We start from the raw sequence: 16,318 nt of genomic DNA on the forward strand, positions 1-16,318 counted from the left end.
ACAATTCCATCTACTCTGGTGTAATGGAATCAAACCATCCATCATTTTGCTAGAAGAGTTTGAACTCTCAGCTTCCATGAGTGAGCTACTCAGCTGAGGCATCACTTTGCCTACCTGACATCTAGCAGCCCCACCTCAGTGCATCTTCCTGGTTCCTTACATCTCATGGAATGGTCAGGAGTCATCACATACTCAGCAACAAGCTTTCCTAAAATAGCAGTCAGGAAGTTGGGGACTTCCAAACAACAGAAGATGCCACGTTTATAAATATTACAGTGAAGAGTGTAACAGTTGAACTCGGGCCAACTTGAGTTCTATCCTGACAGTCACTAGATGTGTGCTCTTGGCTGAGTTTGCCTTGCTAAGCTTCAATGTCCTTATTGGTAAAATAGAGGTTACCCTAATTATTATTAAAGAAGATAATGTATATAAAATGCAGAACGCTCAGAGTTCCCATCTTGGAGCAGTGGTTAACGAATCCGACTAGGAACCATGAGGTTGCGGGTTCGATCCCTGGCCTTGCTCAGTGGGTTAAGGACCTGGTGTTGCCATGAGCTGTGGTATAGGTCGCAGACATGGCTCAGATCCCGTGTTGCTGTGGCTCTGGTGTAGGCCAGTGGCTACAGCTCCGATTGGACCCCTAGCCTGGGAACCTCCATATGCCTTGGGTGCGGCCCTAGAAAAGACAAAAGACAAAAAAAAAAAAAAAAAAGCAGAATGCCATGACTGCACAGAAAGTCAATGAACAATAAATAGTACACCAGAATGAATTTCAGATGGATCAAAAATGTAAATGTAGGGAGTTCCCGTCGTGGTGCAGCGGAAACGAATCCAACTAGGAACCACGAGGTTACGGGTTTGATTTCTGGCCTTGCTCAGTGTGTTGAGGATCTGGCGTTGCCGTGAGCTGTGGTGTAGGTTGCAGATGCGGCTCGGATCCCGAGTTTCTGTGGCTCTGGCTTAGGTCAGAGGCTACAGCTCCGATTGGACCCCTAGCCTGGGCACCTCCATGTGCTGTGGGTGCAGCCCTAAAAAGACATAAAAAAAAACTTAAATGTAAAAAGTGAAATAATAAAAATAGTTGAAAATGACATGGGAGATTATTTTTGTAGTATCAGAATAGAGACAGCTTTTTAAAAATTGAAGTATTGTTGATTTACAGTGTTATGTTAATTTCTGCTGTATAGCAAAGTGATTCAGTTATACATATATACACCTATACTTTTTTAATATTCTTTTCCCTTGTGGTTTATTGAAGATAGTTCTCTGTGCTATACAGTAGGGTCTTGTTGCTTTCCCCGCCGTGTATGATAGCTCACATTTGCTAACCCCAACCTCCCACTCCGTCCCTCTTCCCACCGCATCCCCCGCACCCACAAGCCTGTTCTCTGTGTCTGAGAGTCTATTTCTCTTTCATAGATAATGTCATATTTTAGGTTCTGCACATAAGTAATATCATATAGTATTTGTCTTTCTCTTTCTGACTCACTTAGTATGATCATCTCTAGTTGTGTATATGTTGCTGTGAATGGCACCATTTTGTTCCTTTTTATGGCCGAGAAGTATTCTATCTATTCTATATGTACATACAACACATCTTGATCCGTTCATCTGTGGATTGACACTTAGGTTGTTTCCATGTCTTGGCAATTGTGAATAGTGCTGCTGTGGAATAGGGGTGCATGCATCTTTTTGAATTATAGTTTTGTCTGGATATATGCCCAGAATAGAATTGCTGCATCATATGGTAGCTCTATCCTTAGTTTTCTGAGAAAGTTCCATACTGTTTTCCATAGTGGCTGTACCAACTTATATTCCCACCAAAAGTATAGGAGGGTTCCGAAAAGGCCTTTAGAAATGATATATGTGTTTATAAATTTTGGAGATTAATCCCTTGTCAGTAGATTATTTTGCAAATATTTTCTCCCATTCTGTGGGTTGTCTTTTCATTTTGCTTAGGGTTTCCTTTGCTGTGCAGAAACTTTTACATTTAAGTTCCATTTGTTTATTTTAGTTTTTATTGTCATTATTCTAAGAGGTGGATCTGAGAAGATGTTGCTGTTGTTTATGTTGGAGAGTGTTTGGCGTATGTTTTCCTCTAAGAGTTTTATAGCATCTGGTCTCATATCTAGGTCTTTAATCCATTTTGAGTTTATTTGTGTATGGTGTTAGGAAGTGTTCTATTTTCATTCTTTTCCATGTGGCTGTCCAATTTTCCCAGCACTACTTGTTAAACAGGGTGTCTTTTCTCCATTGTATATTCTTTTTTTAAAATTTATTTTTTATTGTTATTTCCCCCAACACACTTTTTTTCCCCCACTGTACAGCGTGGGACTCAGTTACACATACATGTGTGCCTAATTTTTTCTCCCATTGTTATGCTGCTTTGTAAGTATCTGGACATAGTTCTCAGTGCTACATAGCAGGATCTCATTGTTAATTCATTCCAAGAGCAATAGTTTGCGTGTGTTAACCTCAAGCTCCCAATCCCTCCCCCTCCCTCTCCCTCCCTGTGGGCAACCATAAGTCTATTCTCCAAGTCCATGATTTTCTTTTCTGTGGAAAGGTTCATTTGTGCTGTATATTAGATACCAGATATGAGTGATATCATATGTGTATTTGCCTTTCTCTTTCTGACTTATTTCACTCAGGATGAGAGTCTCTAGTTCCATCCGTGTTGCTGCAAATTGCACTGTTTTGTTCTTTTTATGGCTGAATAGTATTCCATTGTATATATTTACCACATTCTGTGCATTCTATCCTGTTCCACTGATCTATGCTTTTGTTTTTGTGCCAGTACCGTATGGTTTTGATGACTGTAGCATTGTAATATAGTCTGAAGTCAGGGAAACTGATTCCTCCAGCTCCATTTTTCTTTTGCAGGATGTCTTTGGCTGTTCTGGGTCTTGTGTGCTTCCAAACAAACTTTAAAATATTTTGTTCGAGTTCTGTGAAAAATGTCGTTGGTAATTTGATAGGGATTGCCTTGAATCTGTAGATTGCCTTGGGTAGTATATTCATTTTGATAATATTAACTCTTCCAATCCAAGAGCATGGTATGTCTTTCCATCTATTGGTGTCATCTTTGATTTCTTTCATCAGTGGCTTATAGTTTTCAGAGTACAGGTCTTTTGTCTCTTTAGGTAGGTTTATGCCTAGGTATTTTATTCTTTTGGATGCAATGGTAAACGGGATTGCTTACCATGAAAAGTCCATGGGAGTTCCCGTCATGGCTCAGTGGTTAACAAATTCGACTAGGAACCATGAGGTTGCGGGTTCGATCCCTGGCCCTGCTCAGTGGGTTAAGGCTCTGGCCTTGCTGTGAACTGTGGTGTGGGTCGCAGATGTGGCTCAGATCTGGCATTGCTGTGGCTCTAGCATAGGCCAGCAGCTATAGTTCTGATTAGACCCCTAGCCTGGGAACCTCTAGGTGCCTCGGGTGTGGCCCTAAAAAGGCAAAAAAAAAAAAAAAAGTCTACAAACAATAAGTGCTGGAGAGGGTGTGGAGAAAAAGGAACCCTATTACACTGTTGGTGGGAATGTAAATTGGTGTAGCCACTGTGGGAAACCGTATGACGATTCCTCAGAAAAATAAAAATAGAACTCACATTTGAGCCAGAAATCCCACTCCTGGGCATGTATCCAGGGAAAACCATGATACATGTACTCCAATGTTCATTGCAGCACTATTTACAATAGCCAAGACATGGAAGCAACCTAAATGTCAATTGACAGAGGAGTGGATAAAAAAGATGTGCTGCATATACACAATGGAATATTACTCAGTCACTAAAAGGAAAGAAATAGCAGCCTTTGCAGCAACATGGATGGACCTAGAAATTGTCATGCTAAGTGAAGTCAGCCAGACAATGAGACACCAACATCGAATGCTTTCACTGACATGTGGAATCTAAGAAATGGACACAATGAACTTCTTTGAAGAATAGATACTGACTCACAGACTTTGAAAAACTTATGGTTTCCAAATGAGACAGGTTGGGGGGTAGGGGCGTGCACTGAGGGTTTGAGATGGAAATGCTGTAAAATTTGGTTGTGATGATGGTTGTACACCTATAAATGTAATAAAATTTATTAAGTTAAAAAAAAAAAGAAATGATATGTATGAAGAAGGAAGAGGAGAAGGAGATAAAAAAGAAAAAAGCCCCAAGTGATACATTCGACTACTTAAAACATAAAATTTTTCTATGTAGAAATAAAAAATACCATAAAGTGAACAAAAAATGACAAACTAGAAAAAGTAGTTGTACCATTTAACACAAATGGTTAATTTCCCTAATATATAAATATTTTCTAGAAATCATTAAGGAAGAGACCTGTAAACTAATCGAAAGTTTTTTAATGGATGGGGAGTTGCTGTTGTTGTTTTAACTTTATTGAAGTATAGTTGCTTTACTAAGTTGTGTTAGTTTTAGGTATATAGCAAAATAATTCAGGTATACACATATCCATTCTTTTTCAGATTCTTTTCACATATATGTTATTATGAAATACTAAGTAGAGTTCCCTATGCTATATAGTAGGTCCTTGTTGGTTATCTATTTTATATATAGTAATGTGTATATATTAATCCCAAACTCCTAATTTGTCCCACTCCCCCATGTTTCCCCTTTGGTAACCATAAATTTGTTTTTTGAAATCTGTGCATCCATTTCTGTTTTGTAAATAAGTTCCTTTGTATCATTTTTATTAGATTACATATATAAGTAATATCATATGTTATTTGTCTTTCTGACTTACTTCACTTAGAATGACAATCTCTAGGTCCATCCATGTTGTGGCCAATGGCATTATTCCATTCCTTTTTATGGCTGAGTAATATTCCATTGTATATATGTACTACTTCTTCTTTATCCATTTCTCTGTCAATGGATATTTAGGTTGTTTCCATGTCTTGGCTATTGTAAATAGTGCTGCAATGAACACTGAGGTGCATGTACCTTTTCAAATCATGGTTTCCTCAGGATATCTGCCTAGGAGTGGGATTGCTGGATCATATGGAATTTCGGGTTTTTTAAGGAAACTCCATACCATTCTCCATAGTGGTTCCACCAGTTTACATTCCCACCAACAATGTAGGAGGGTTCCCTTTGCTCCACATTCTTTCCAGCATTTATTGTTTGTAGACCTTTTGATGATAGCCATTCTGATTGACATGAGGTGATACCTCATTGTAATTTTGATTTACATTTCTTGAATAATTCGTGATGTTGATCATCTTTTCATGTGCTTTTTTGGCCATCTTGCAAAGGAGTTTTAAAAGAAATATAACTTGCCGTTAAACAGAAAAAATATATATATTTAACCTCACTCATGAGAAAAGTCAAGTAGACAAGTCAAAACCACAGTAAGCTACTTGTCTTCTGCACTCTTTCTCAGATACTGTGCCTACCTCCCTGCCAGGACCTCTGTCCACGGACAAATGCAGGATCTTCTTCACGCTGCCCCTCTGCAGCTTGGACTCCCCCTCTTGCCTCTTTCTGGAACCCCCACTGGGCGTACAGAAAGGCTTCCCCTCCACTGGCCCCTGGATTTCCTCAAGCTTCCAGGTTCTGCTGCTTCTGGAGTGGCTCCCCTCAGGTGGGGACCAACCTTAAAAACATGTTTCATTTCGTTTTTATAGATGACTGGGTTCATATCCAGGGAGCCATAATCTGGAATATTCTGCACTGATCAACTCACCATAGAAGGAAAAGGTCCATTCTTGAGATAAAGGGCTGTGCCTTCAAAGGAGGGCAGCCACCAGGGTGACAAGTATTGAAACCAGGTCATTCAGGAAACAGCTGAAAGAACTGGGGTTGTTGGGGTTATGGGGAAACTATCTGAAGGAAACAGATGTCCTCTAACAGGTGGAGGGTGGTCTGTCCTAGGACAGGGGGTTAGGCTTGCTGGGTCCAGCTGCTGGAGACAGAACTCAGGATGAAGAATACAAGCCACTGGGAGAAGAGCTGATCAACTTCAGAACAATCAGAGCTTCTTAAAAGTGGAACGAGTGCCTTTTAGGGAATGATCTCTCTGTAGCTGGACATATTCAAAGAAATGGTGGGTGGCAGACTTTGAGGGAGAAATCCTTCTCAGAGACGACCCCTGACCACCCTAAGATCTCTATTCTGTCTGTCTCTCTCTGTCTCTCTGTATCTGTCTCTCTTTCACACACACACACACACACACACACACACACACACAAATTCTGTACTGACCCCCCATTCTGTGCTTTATTTTATTTTAAATTGTTAAATTAAAAAAAATTTTTGGTCTTTTTGTCTTTTCAGGGCTGCATCCGCATCATATGGAGGTTCCCAGGCTAAGGGGTCGAATCAGAGCTGTAGCTGCCGGCCTATACCGCAGCCACAGCAACACCAAGATCCAAGCCACGTCTGCGACCTACACCACAGCTCATGGCAACACCAGATCCTTAACCCACTGAGTGAGGCCAGGGATCAAACCCGAAACCTCATGGTTCCTAGTTGAATTCATTTATGCTGTACCACGACGGGAAATCCATATTTTATTTTTTTGATTTAGGGCCACACTTGTGTCACATGGAGGTTCCCAGGCTAGGGGTAAAATCAGAGCTACAGCTGCCAGCTTACACCACAGTCATAGCAATGCCAGATCCTTAACCCACCAAGCAGGGCCAGGGATTGAACCTGCATTTTCATGGATACTGGTCAGGTTTGTTTCTGCTGAGCCACAACAGAAATGCCCTATTTTATTTTTTAATTGTTTCTCCTTACTATACATCAACACCTAACATCCTATATATTCTACTTTTAAATCACATTTATTGACAGTCTCCCCAACCAGAAGGGACCCTCCTGCAGATGAAGGATTTACCTATTCTGTTTGTTGCCATATCCTCAGCACTCAGGACACACTCGGCACACAGCAGGCATTTAATGCTGAGGGCATAAATGACCAGGGGTCTTTTAGAAGGAGCCTCTCCCTGGGGTGGGTAGTGGATCTGATTATCTCTGGACACTTTCCAGCTCTAGAATCTTAGATGTTATAAGCCCTACAAAGCAGGCCCCATGTCTCCTGACACTTGGACCTCCCCTTGGCTGGATAGGAAAATTGCCGAGAAAACCATTAAGGCTGCATGTGCAAATTTCTAAATGGGTGCAGAATGCATGCAGCCAGCACAGATTGGGGGCCTGGTGCGTGGCTTCAGGGTGGTAGTGGGGGAAGGCCTCTGAGAAAGAGGGATTTGAGATGTGAGCTCCAGAGGAGGGTGTGGGTTTCAGATGGGAATCTCAGCCTTTGAACAAGTTCCTTAATATCCCCGAAGCCCTATTTCTCATTAAGACAAGCTTTACAGGATTGTTGTGGAAATGAAAGGTGAATCACCGCGCCCAGGGCCAGTCCCAGAAGTTTATTCTTCAGAAGGTGCTTGTTCCTTTTTGGGTAACGGCTGCTGTGCTCTTTAACTTGAGTTTTGACCAGGTGAGATTTTATAAATAGAGGTGTGTAAAAGGACTTGCAAAGTAGAGGGCAGGGCCCCTGCGAGGGCTTAGAAACAGAAACACAAAAATTATAACAGAGCACAGAGCTCCAAAGCAGGGCATTTAGAGACAAGCTGCCTGCGTCCCGATCCTGGCTCTCACTAACTGGGCGACCTTGGACAATTACTTGACCTCTCTGTGCATCTATAGCCTCATCTGTAAAACAGAACTAGTAGTAGAACTTATGCTCTAGATTTTTTTGAGGATTAAATGTTACCATATGTAAAGCACTTAAAACAGTGACTAGCCCATGAACTCTCTACATGCTGGCTATTAGGATAACTATGAATTATTATTATTATTATTTTTTTTTTGGTCCTTTTAGGGCCACACCCGCCATGTACGGAGGTTCCCAGGCTAGGGGTCCAATTGGAGTTGTAGCCGCCAGCCTACACCACAGACACAGCAAAGCAAGATCCGAGCCACATTTGCAACCTACACCACAGTTCATGGCAATGCTGGATCCTTAACCCACTGAGTGAGGCCAGGGATTGAACCCACCCACGTCCTCATGGATACTAGTCATGTTCGTTAACCACTGAGCTACAATGGGAACTCCAGATACTGTGAATTCTAAGGAAAGTCCACCACAGGTCCATTTGGTTAAGGGCAGGAGGGAGACCTGGACTGAAGATGGAAAGAAAGTACCTGTCAATCCAATCCCTTTCGGCTGCACTCTGCCATGTGTAGGAGGAGGCCACCGGCAGGTCAGTGGGTCAGAGCATCTTTGGAATCAGGTGGCCCTGTGTTTCAATCCCAGCTCTCCTACTTTCTAGATATAGGACCTAGGGCAGGTTCCTTGACCTTCTGAGACCTCAGTCTTATCACTTATGAAATGGGCACAATGCTATCACCCAGGGCTATAGTCAAGGTTGGGATAATGCATGAAAAGTATTTCGCACAGAGCCTGTGCTCACTGCGATGGCTTTGACTATACTTGAGGCAAAGGAGAACTCTGCCAAGAAGCGGTCCTATCAGAAGCACAGGCTGTGGTTCACAGTGGACTGGAGCAGAGGACAAGGGGACGCACCCCCTGCAAAATCAATCATTGAAGTGATAAGGACAGTGGGCCTACACTCCTTGGCCCCGGCCCTCCACCTTCAGTTCCATGAAGATGACAGTTTTAGTTTCAGTAACAAGATGAGGAGTAGTTACCATGCCTTGTATCGGTATCAATTTCCTGCTCATGATATTGTATTGTAGTAACATAAGATGTCCCTACTGAGGGAAGCTGGGTAGATGGGACATCTCTAAATTATTTCTTAAAACTGCCCCATAAATTTGTACTTCTCTCAAAATAAAGATCACTTAAAAACAGGTACCTAGGAATTCTCTGGTGGCTCAGCAGATTAAGAATCCAGCATCGTCACCGCTGTGGCATGGGTTTAATCCCTGGCCCGGGAACTTCGAGATCCCGCCCCAATTTTTTTTTTTTTTTTGTCTCTTTAGGGCTGCATCCATGGCATATGGAGGTTCCCAGGCTAGGGGTCAAATCAGAGCTGCAGCCGCTAGCCTACACCACAGCCATAGCCACTTGGGATCTGAGCCGCATCACGACCTACACCACAGCTCACGGCAACGCCAGATCCTTAACCCACTGAGGAAGGCCAAGGATTGAACCTGCTTCCTCATGGATGCTAGTTAGATTGGTTTCTGCTGAGTCATGAAGGGAACGCCCCCCCCCCCCAATTTTAATAAAAATTTAAAAAATAAAATTAAGTACTTATATTAACTCATTTTTCATGCCCCCCGTTTTATGGCCTTCTCCCTTTCCACAAGCCTTGATTATAGCCCTGTGTCCTGCATGCCTCAGCATTCACATTGACTATTGATGCTCCACCAAAAACTGGTAAGAAAAGAACAATAATATATTATAGCTGATCGTTTATGTGTCAGAATTGTTCAAAGCACCTTAAATATATTAACTCTTTTGATCTTCACAGTAACAATTAAGATTTTTTTATAACCCTTATTTCACAAATGAGAAAAATCAGGCTTTGAGAAATAAAATAACTTGTTCAAGGTCGCATAGGAGAGCCAAGTCTCCAAATTTGCTAGGCTCCAAAGCTCCTAGATCATTATTTGTAGATCTTGTAAAATCGGAGCACACAATTATTAAAAACAACATTTTAAATGATTAACCACAATAAGTTTAGTGAACATCCATCATCTCATACAGATAACAAGAGAAGAGAAAAAGAAAAGCATATTTTTCCTTGTGACAAGGACTTCATATATAACTTACAGCAGTGTTAATTATTTGATCATGTTGTATGTTACAGCCCTAGTAATTATTTATCGTGTAACTGGAAGTTTGTGACATTATTTCATGGTGTATGTAAGTCAAATCATTTTGCTCTACACCTTAAACATACACAGTGTTGTGTGTCAATTATGTCTCAATAAAAATGGAAGCCAGAACATTTTTGTAATTGAAGTATTGTTATTTACAATGTTGCATTAGTTTAAGGTGTACAGAAAGTGATTCAGATATATACATAGATATATAGATATAGTTCTCTATATATTCTTTTTCAGGTTCTTTTTTGTTTTGTTTTGTCTTTTTTTGTGTGTGTGTGCCATTTCTTGGGCTGCTCCCACGGCATATGGAAGTTCCCAGGCTAGAGGTTAAATCGTAGCTGCAGCCGCCGGCCTACACCAGAGCCACAGCAATGCAGGATCCGAGCCGCGTCTGCAACCTACACCACAGCTCATGGCAACGCTGGATCCTTAACCCACTGAGCAAGGTCAGGGATCGAACCCGCCACCTCATGGTTCATAGTCAGATTTGTTAACCACTGAGCCAAGACAGGAACTCCTCAGGTTCTTTTCCGTTATAGGTTATTGAATATAGTTCCCTGTGCTATACAGTAGATCCTTACAGTTTCTTTGTTTGAAACACAGTAGTGTGTATTTGTTAATCACAAACTCCTCATTCATCCATCCCCCCCTTCCCTTTGGTCCATAATTTGTTTTCTATGTCTGTGAGTCTGTTTCTGTTTTGTAAATAAGTTCATTTGTATCATTTGAAAAACAATTTAAATGTGTTTTTTGATAACCATTGAGTGTTCTTTATCTGTGCTCCGTGGGTTCTGTAGACAGGCCCCCAGGAACCACACCACTCCAAGGAATGGCAAACTCAATCCCTCCTCTCCATCAAGGCTTCACCCAGATGTCTCCTTGTCTGCCTGGCCTTCTCCAACCTTCATATTAAATGTTGGCCCACCCCGTATACACACCTACCCCTGCTAGATGACCAGCAATCCTGCTTTGTCAGGAACTGAGGGGACTCCCAGGATATAAGCTTTTCAGTTTTAAAGCTAGGATGGTCCCAGGAGTTCCCGTCATGGGGCAGAGGAAACGAATCCAACTAGGAACCAGGAGGTTGCGGGTTCGATCCCTGGCCTCACTCAATGGGTTGAGGATCCAGCATTGCCGTGAGCTGTGGTGTAGGTCACAGACGTGGCTCAGATCCCATGTTGCTGTGGCTCTGGTGTAGGCTGGCGGCTACAGCTCCGATTGGACCCCTAGCCTGTGGAACTTCCATATGCCGTGGGTGCAGCCCTAAAAGGAAAAAAAGACAAAAAAAAAACCCAAAAACCAAAAAACAAAAACCTAGGACAGTCCCTGGAAAACCTGGAGGTGTTGGTCGCCCCATCCTGCGGGGCATTCAACTTTACCTCCCTTCCCAGCAAGCCAGGAAAGTACCTAGAGGCACTTCTTTCCAAGGAGAAGCCTTAGCAATAAAAGGTCCTGGGACAAAACATGTAGGTAGGTCAAAGGAAGAGCGAGGAGGCCGGTGTAGCTGGAGTGGGGTGAGTGGGAGAGAGCAGGTGCGCAGTGAAGATGGAGTTGGAGGAGGGGGCAGATCATGTAGTTCCTTGCAGTCTTGGTAATGGCTTTGAATTCTACTTTGAATGAGAGTGGACACCGCTGTAGGAGTGTTTAAGTAGAGACATAGCATGACCAGGGAGTTCCCATCATAGCTCAGCAGTTAATGAACCCAACTAGTATCCATGAGGATACAGGTTCAATCCCTGGCCTCGCTCAGTGGATTAAGGATCCAGCGTTGCTGTGAGCTGTGGTGTAGGTCGCAGACATGGCTGGGATCCCGAGTTGCTGTGGCTGTGGTGTAGGCCGGCGGCTGCAGCTCCGATTCGACCCCTAGCCTAGGAACCTCTGTATCCCGCGGGTGCGGCCCTAAAAAAAAAAAAGAAGAAAAAGAAAGAAAAAATAAGTAACATGACCAGACTACACATGGAGTTCTGGGGATGAAAGCCTGATTAGTGTCCTGGATGGGAACAAACAGAAAAAAGTATATTAGTGAAAAATCTGGTGAAGCTCTAATAAAGTCTGGAGTGCGAATCAGTATGCACCAATGTTAGTTTCTTGATTTTGACAAATGCACCAGAGTAACATAGAATGTTAGCATCGAGAGTAACTGGGTAAGAGATACGTGGGAAGTCTCTTGTATTATCTCTGTGAATCTGAAATTACTTCAAAACCAAAAATTGAGAGAGGAGTTTCTGTTGTGGCCCAGCAGGTTAAGAACCCAATGTTGTCTCTGTGAGGACGCAGGTTCCATCCCTGGCCCTGCTCAGTGGATTAAGGATCTGGCATTGCCACAAGTGGCGTAGGTTGCAGAGGCAGCTCGGATCTGGTGTTGCTGTGGCTGTGTCGCAGGCCTGTAGCTGCAGCTTGATTTGACCTAGCCTGGGAACTTCCATATGCCACAGCTGTGGTCGCAAAAGAAAAAAATGTTGAGAGAGGTTGAGAGAGAGAGAAATGAGAGAAGATAGACAGGAACTAGTAAATATAGACAACTCTCTTCTCTCAAGTTAGAACCATTTGTGGATGAGTTTTGGGCTCTGTTGAAATTCCACCACTAAAACGTTCAGCTCTTTGGCAAAGACTCTTTTCACCTATTCTAAAGCAAATACTCATAAAAGATAATCCATTAATATTTATTAACCATTTATACCTTAGTATAAATTAGTTTTTCAGCTACTTTTCTGAGAGCAAGTGGGGCAAGAGGGCAGGAAGTCAGGCTTTGCTTCCTTCATAAGTTAGTTCAGAGCTAGACTCCTTGAGTGAGGTACCTCATGTGTGGTTATTTTTTTTTAATTTGTTTGTTTATTTATTTTTTAGGGCCACACCTGCAGCATATGGAGGTTCCCAGGCTAGGGATCTGATCAGAGCTACAGCTGCTGGCCTATACCATAGCTCACAGCAACACCAGATCCTTAATCCACTGAGCGAGGCCAGGGATTGAACCTGCATCCTCGTGGATGCTAGTCAGATTCGTTAACTGCTGAGCCATGACAGGAACTCCATGTGTGGTTAGCTTTAACTTTCATTCTTTGCATTACGCAAGTATAAACACCTATCATTCTTAGGCCTATTTTTTTCTTTCCTCTTTCCTTCTTCTTCTTCTTTTTTTAATAATTGCTTACAAAATTAGCAAAAATTGAGGCAGAAAGTTGTTTTCTCCCTTGGATGCAAATGCCTTTAGGAAGTTGCATTTTTACATCTGCTTTACTCGTGACAGTAACCCAAGGGTAGTCCACTACAGAAAACCATATCTGAAGCCCCCAGCTGGCATTGCCTCGCCAGAGGATGGTGGCAGGAATGGCGGTCTCTCTGAAAATTACATATTCTCCCCTTATCTCACTGTTACAGAGCCTTGAACTTTTGCGTCTCCTGTTATTAGGCTGAGAGTATTAGATTCCTTGGAGTAGGAAAGAAACCCAGAACAAGATGAGAAGATCTTATATTTAAAGAAACCATTCTTTGCATCCTTTTTTCCAAGTCACATACCATATCTGGAACTTTATAATCCATTATTTATGAATGTCTTATGAATGAAAGCAATACATATATTTAGAACTAACTTTTATAGGAGAAACTTCACAGTGTTCCAAAACAACCAGACGTTGACTTCTCAAGGATAAAATTCTGCTTAAATAACTTTTATTTCATCAAAAGTAGAAACTTTAACGTTCAGTAGCAGAGAGAAATATATGATAGCCAATTAGTAACTGTGCAATTTCTACTAAACTTTAAAATACAATTAGGTTCATTATTACACATGAAATCCTTAGCTCCAGAAAATGTGCATTATTGTTTTTTTACTAGGAAAAAAAAATCCCACTGTAGTAGCCTTTTCAAATTTTTAATGTCGTAATGGGTCCTTTTTGATCTTTGTGCACCAAAGTTCTCCTTCATTTATGAGGCCCGTCAGTGCCTTTGGGGCCAATGTATAGAAAAATGAGAACCAGTCCAAGACCTCATTAAAGAGAAACACAAAACCTTTGAAGTTGATTGGCTGTTCAGCCTAAAAACACAGTGTGAGTGGAACCCAGGATCCTTGTTTCATCTGTAATTCCAAATGCTATGATTTTACCTGGAGAGGAAAGGAAGTCTTGAGCTCGCCTTTGACAGCAATCAGAAGCCTCCCTTGGTTTGGGTGGTTGGGAAGGGCCCCTCTGGGATAGTAATGTTTAAGCTGAGTCTGAGGCCAGTGCCAAGTTCATGGGGCGTGACCTGTGTGGTCACACAGGGCCCCACACTCAGAAGGGCCTGTGCTTGGTTTAATGCTCTGCCTTTACCATCTTGAAATTCTTCATAATTTGGGAGTAAGAGACCTTGATTTTCATTTTGTGCTGGGCCCTGCCAAGTATGTAACCAGTTCTGCCTGGAAGAGAAGAGCGCTTTGTAGAATAATTGTTGAATGAATGACAAGAAGGAGCCAGCCGTGCAAAGAACCTGCAGATGGATGTACCAGGCAGAATGCTGAAGAACCAGCAAACGCTGAAACCTTAAGTGAGGAGGAGCTTGGCGCATGTAAGCTGGGCCACCATGCCTCGAATTTCCTGGGCCATCATTCACCCTGCAGCTTACTGAATACCCCTCCTGGAGTTGTACAGTGTACAACCTACACATCTGTACATGGTGGTCTTGTGTACAAGAAATAGGAAAGCCAGTGTGGATAGATCACTACAAGATAGGGGACAGCCAGTATAGACAGATTATTACAAAGGGGAAGAGAGTGGTATGATATGCGATGGGAGAGCCAGGCAGTGCCCGAATCACACAGGGCCTCACAGACTGTGGTGTTAAGCTTGGGTTTTATTCTGAGATGAGATGGATCACAGACAAGTTTTAAGCATATGAGTGACATGATCCAATTTACTTACAAAATGACTCTAGTTTTGGGGTGGAAAATGGATGGAGGGGGTCAGAGTGAAAGCAGAAAGTGATATATGAGTTGATAAGGTATGTATTTTGTTTTATTGCATTTATTTACTTATTTTTTCTTTTTAGGGCTGCACCCGTGGCATACGGAGGTTCCCAGGCTAGGGGTCAAATCCGAGCTACAGCTGTGGGCCTATACCATAGCCACAGCAAGGCCAGATCTGAGCCGTGTCTGCGACCTACACCACAGTTCATGGCATTGCTGGATCCTTAACCCACTGAGTGAGGCCAGGGATTGAACCCATGTCCTCATGGATACTAGTCAGGTTCGTTAACCACTGAGCCACAGTGGGAACGCCAATGAGGTATATATTTTAGAACCAGTAGTAGTATTACTGGTAATATTTATGCCTGGTTTCAGCGGGCAGCTCTCAACCTGGTTTGTTCTACGTCATAGGAAATCACTGCATTCTCAAGGTCATCCAATATATCAGAATTGATGGAGTCCTGCCTGACTCACCTGCTATGAGAATACGCAGCTGCATCACCCACCTGGGTTTATTCAACTTAGATGATGAAGTCACTCATATATGAAACAAGGAACCCTGGAATTCATGAACATATTTATCTTTGATTAGCAAGAGCCTCTTTCATATCAATAGGAAATGAAACCATAAGAAAAAACTACCTGAAGTACTCGAGACAGGAACTGCTGTATCATAATGACTGTGTTCCCATAGTGATCTCACAAGATATGCAAAAACCTGGGGCCACTTTGCAGTCAGCACACAACTATGGATTGATAATGAGCCTGTTGGTGGATGGTGGGAGTCTGCCTGTAGCTGGAAAATCCTTGCAGCAGGTAAAAACATTCACCAGTAACAGGATGCTGAAAGCTGCCATAGAACTCTGCTGTCTTGAAAGTACCCTGATGCACAACTGTCAAAGATTTTGAAACACAGGATAAAAAAAATAAAAATTGAACAATGTGGAGATGAGCAACTTTGTATGGTGCCAAGTTCATGATCAACCTCCAGACCAACAGGTCACCTTTGAATAGGGTCACACTAGTAGGGTTTGTCCTTGACCCAGCAAATCAAGCTGTTTGCACTTTAAAATGCATGAACGAGACTTCCTGTTGTGGCTCAGTGGGTTTCAAAGCCAACTAGTATCCATGAGGACAAGGGTTCAATCCCTGGCCTTGATCAGTGGATTAAGGATCTGCTGTAGCCATGAGCTGTGGCATAGGTTGCAGATGAGGCTCGGATCTGGTGTGGCTCTGGCTGCAGTATAGGCTGGAAGCTGCAGCTCCAATTCGCCCACTAGCCTGGAAACTTCCATATCCTGCAGGTGCGACCCTAAAAAAAATAATAATAAATTAAATTAAGATAAAATGCATAGACAGTAGGACAAGCATTGCAATGGATTTGAACTTGAGTTCTGCTTTTTAGCCACCAAGCTCCTCTTTCCAGCACTGGGCCTATAGCATGGTGGGGAAGGGTGTGACCACAACTGCTTCCCATTGCTCTGAAGCTGGGATGTGGAGCAAGGCACTCCACAAGGACAAAGGCCACATGACTGTGGAATGTTTGGGAGGAAAGGGA

The 16,318-nt window shown here is 42.5% G+C and overlaps 1 long non-coding RNA gene across 1 annotated transcript in view; it reads left to right on the forward strand.

Annotated features, from left to right (window-relative positions):
* The window catches only part of LOC125129135 (uncharacterized), a 143,960-nt gene extending 128,206 nt beyond the window's left edge, over positions 1–15,754 (forward strand). Inside the window, exon 4 of the long non-coding RNA XR_007135420.1 lies at positions 15,172–15,754. This is a non-coding gene — a long non-coding RNA (uncharacterized LOC125129135). The remainder of the gene's footprint in view (positions 1–15,171) is intronic.
* Positions 15,755–16,318: the final 564 nt, after the last annotated feature.

Source organism: Phacochoerus africanus, chromosome 6 (genome assembly GCF_016906955.1).
Source record: "Phacochoerus africanus isolate WHEZ1 chromosome 6, ROS_Pafr_v1, whole genome shotgun sequence".
Taxonomy (NCBI): domain Eukaryota; kingdom Metazoa; phylum Chordata; class Mammalia; order Artiodactyla; family Suidae; genus Phacochoerus; species Phacochoerus africanus.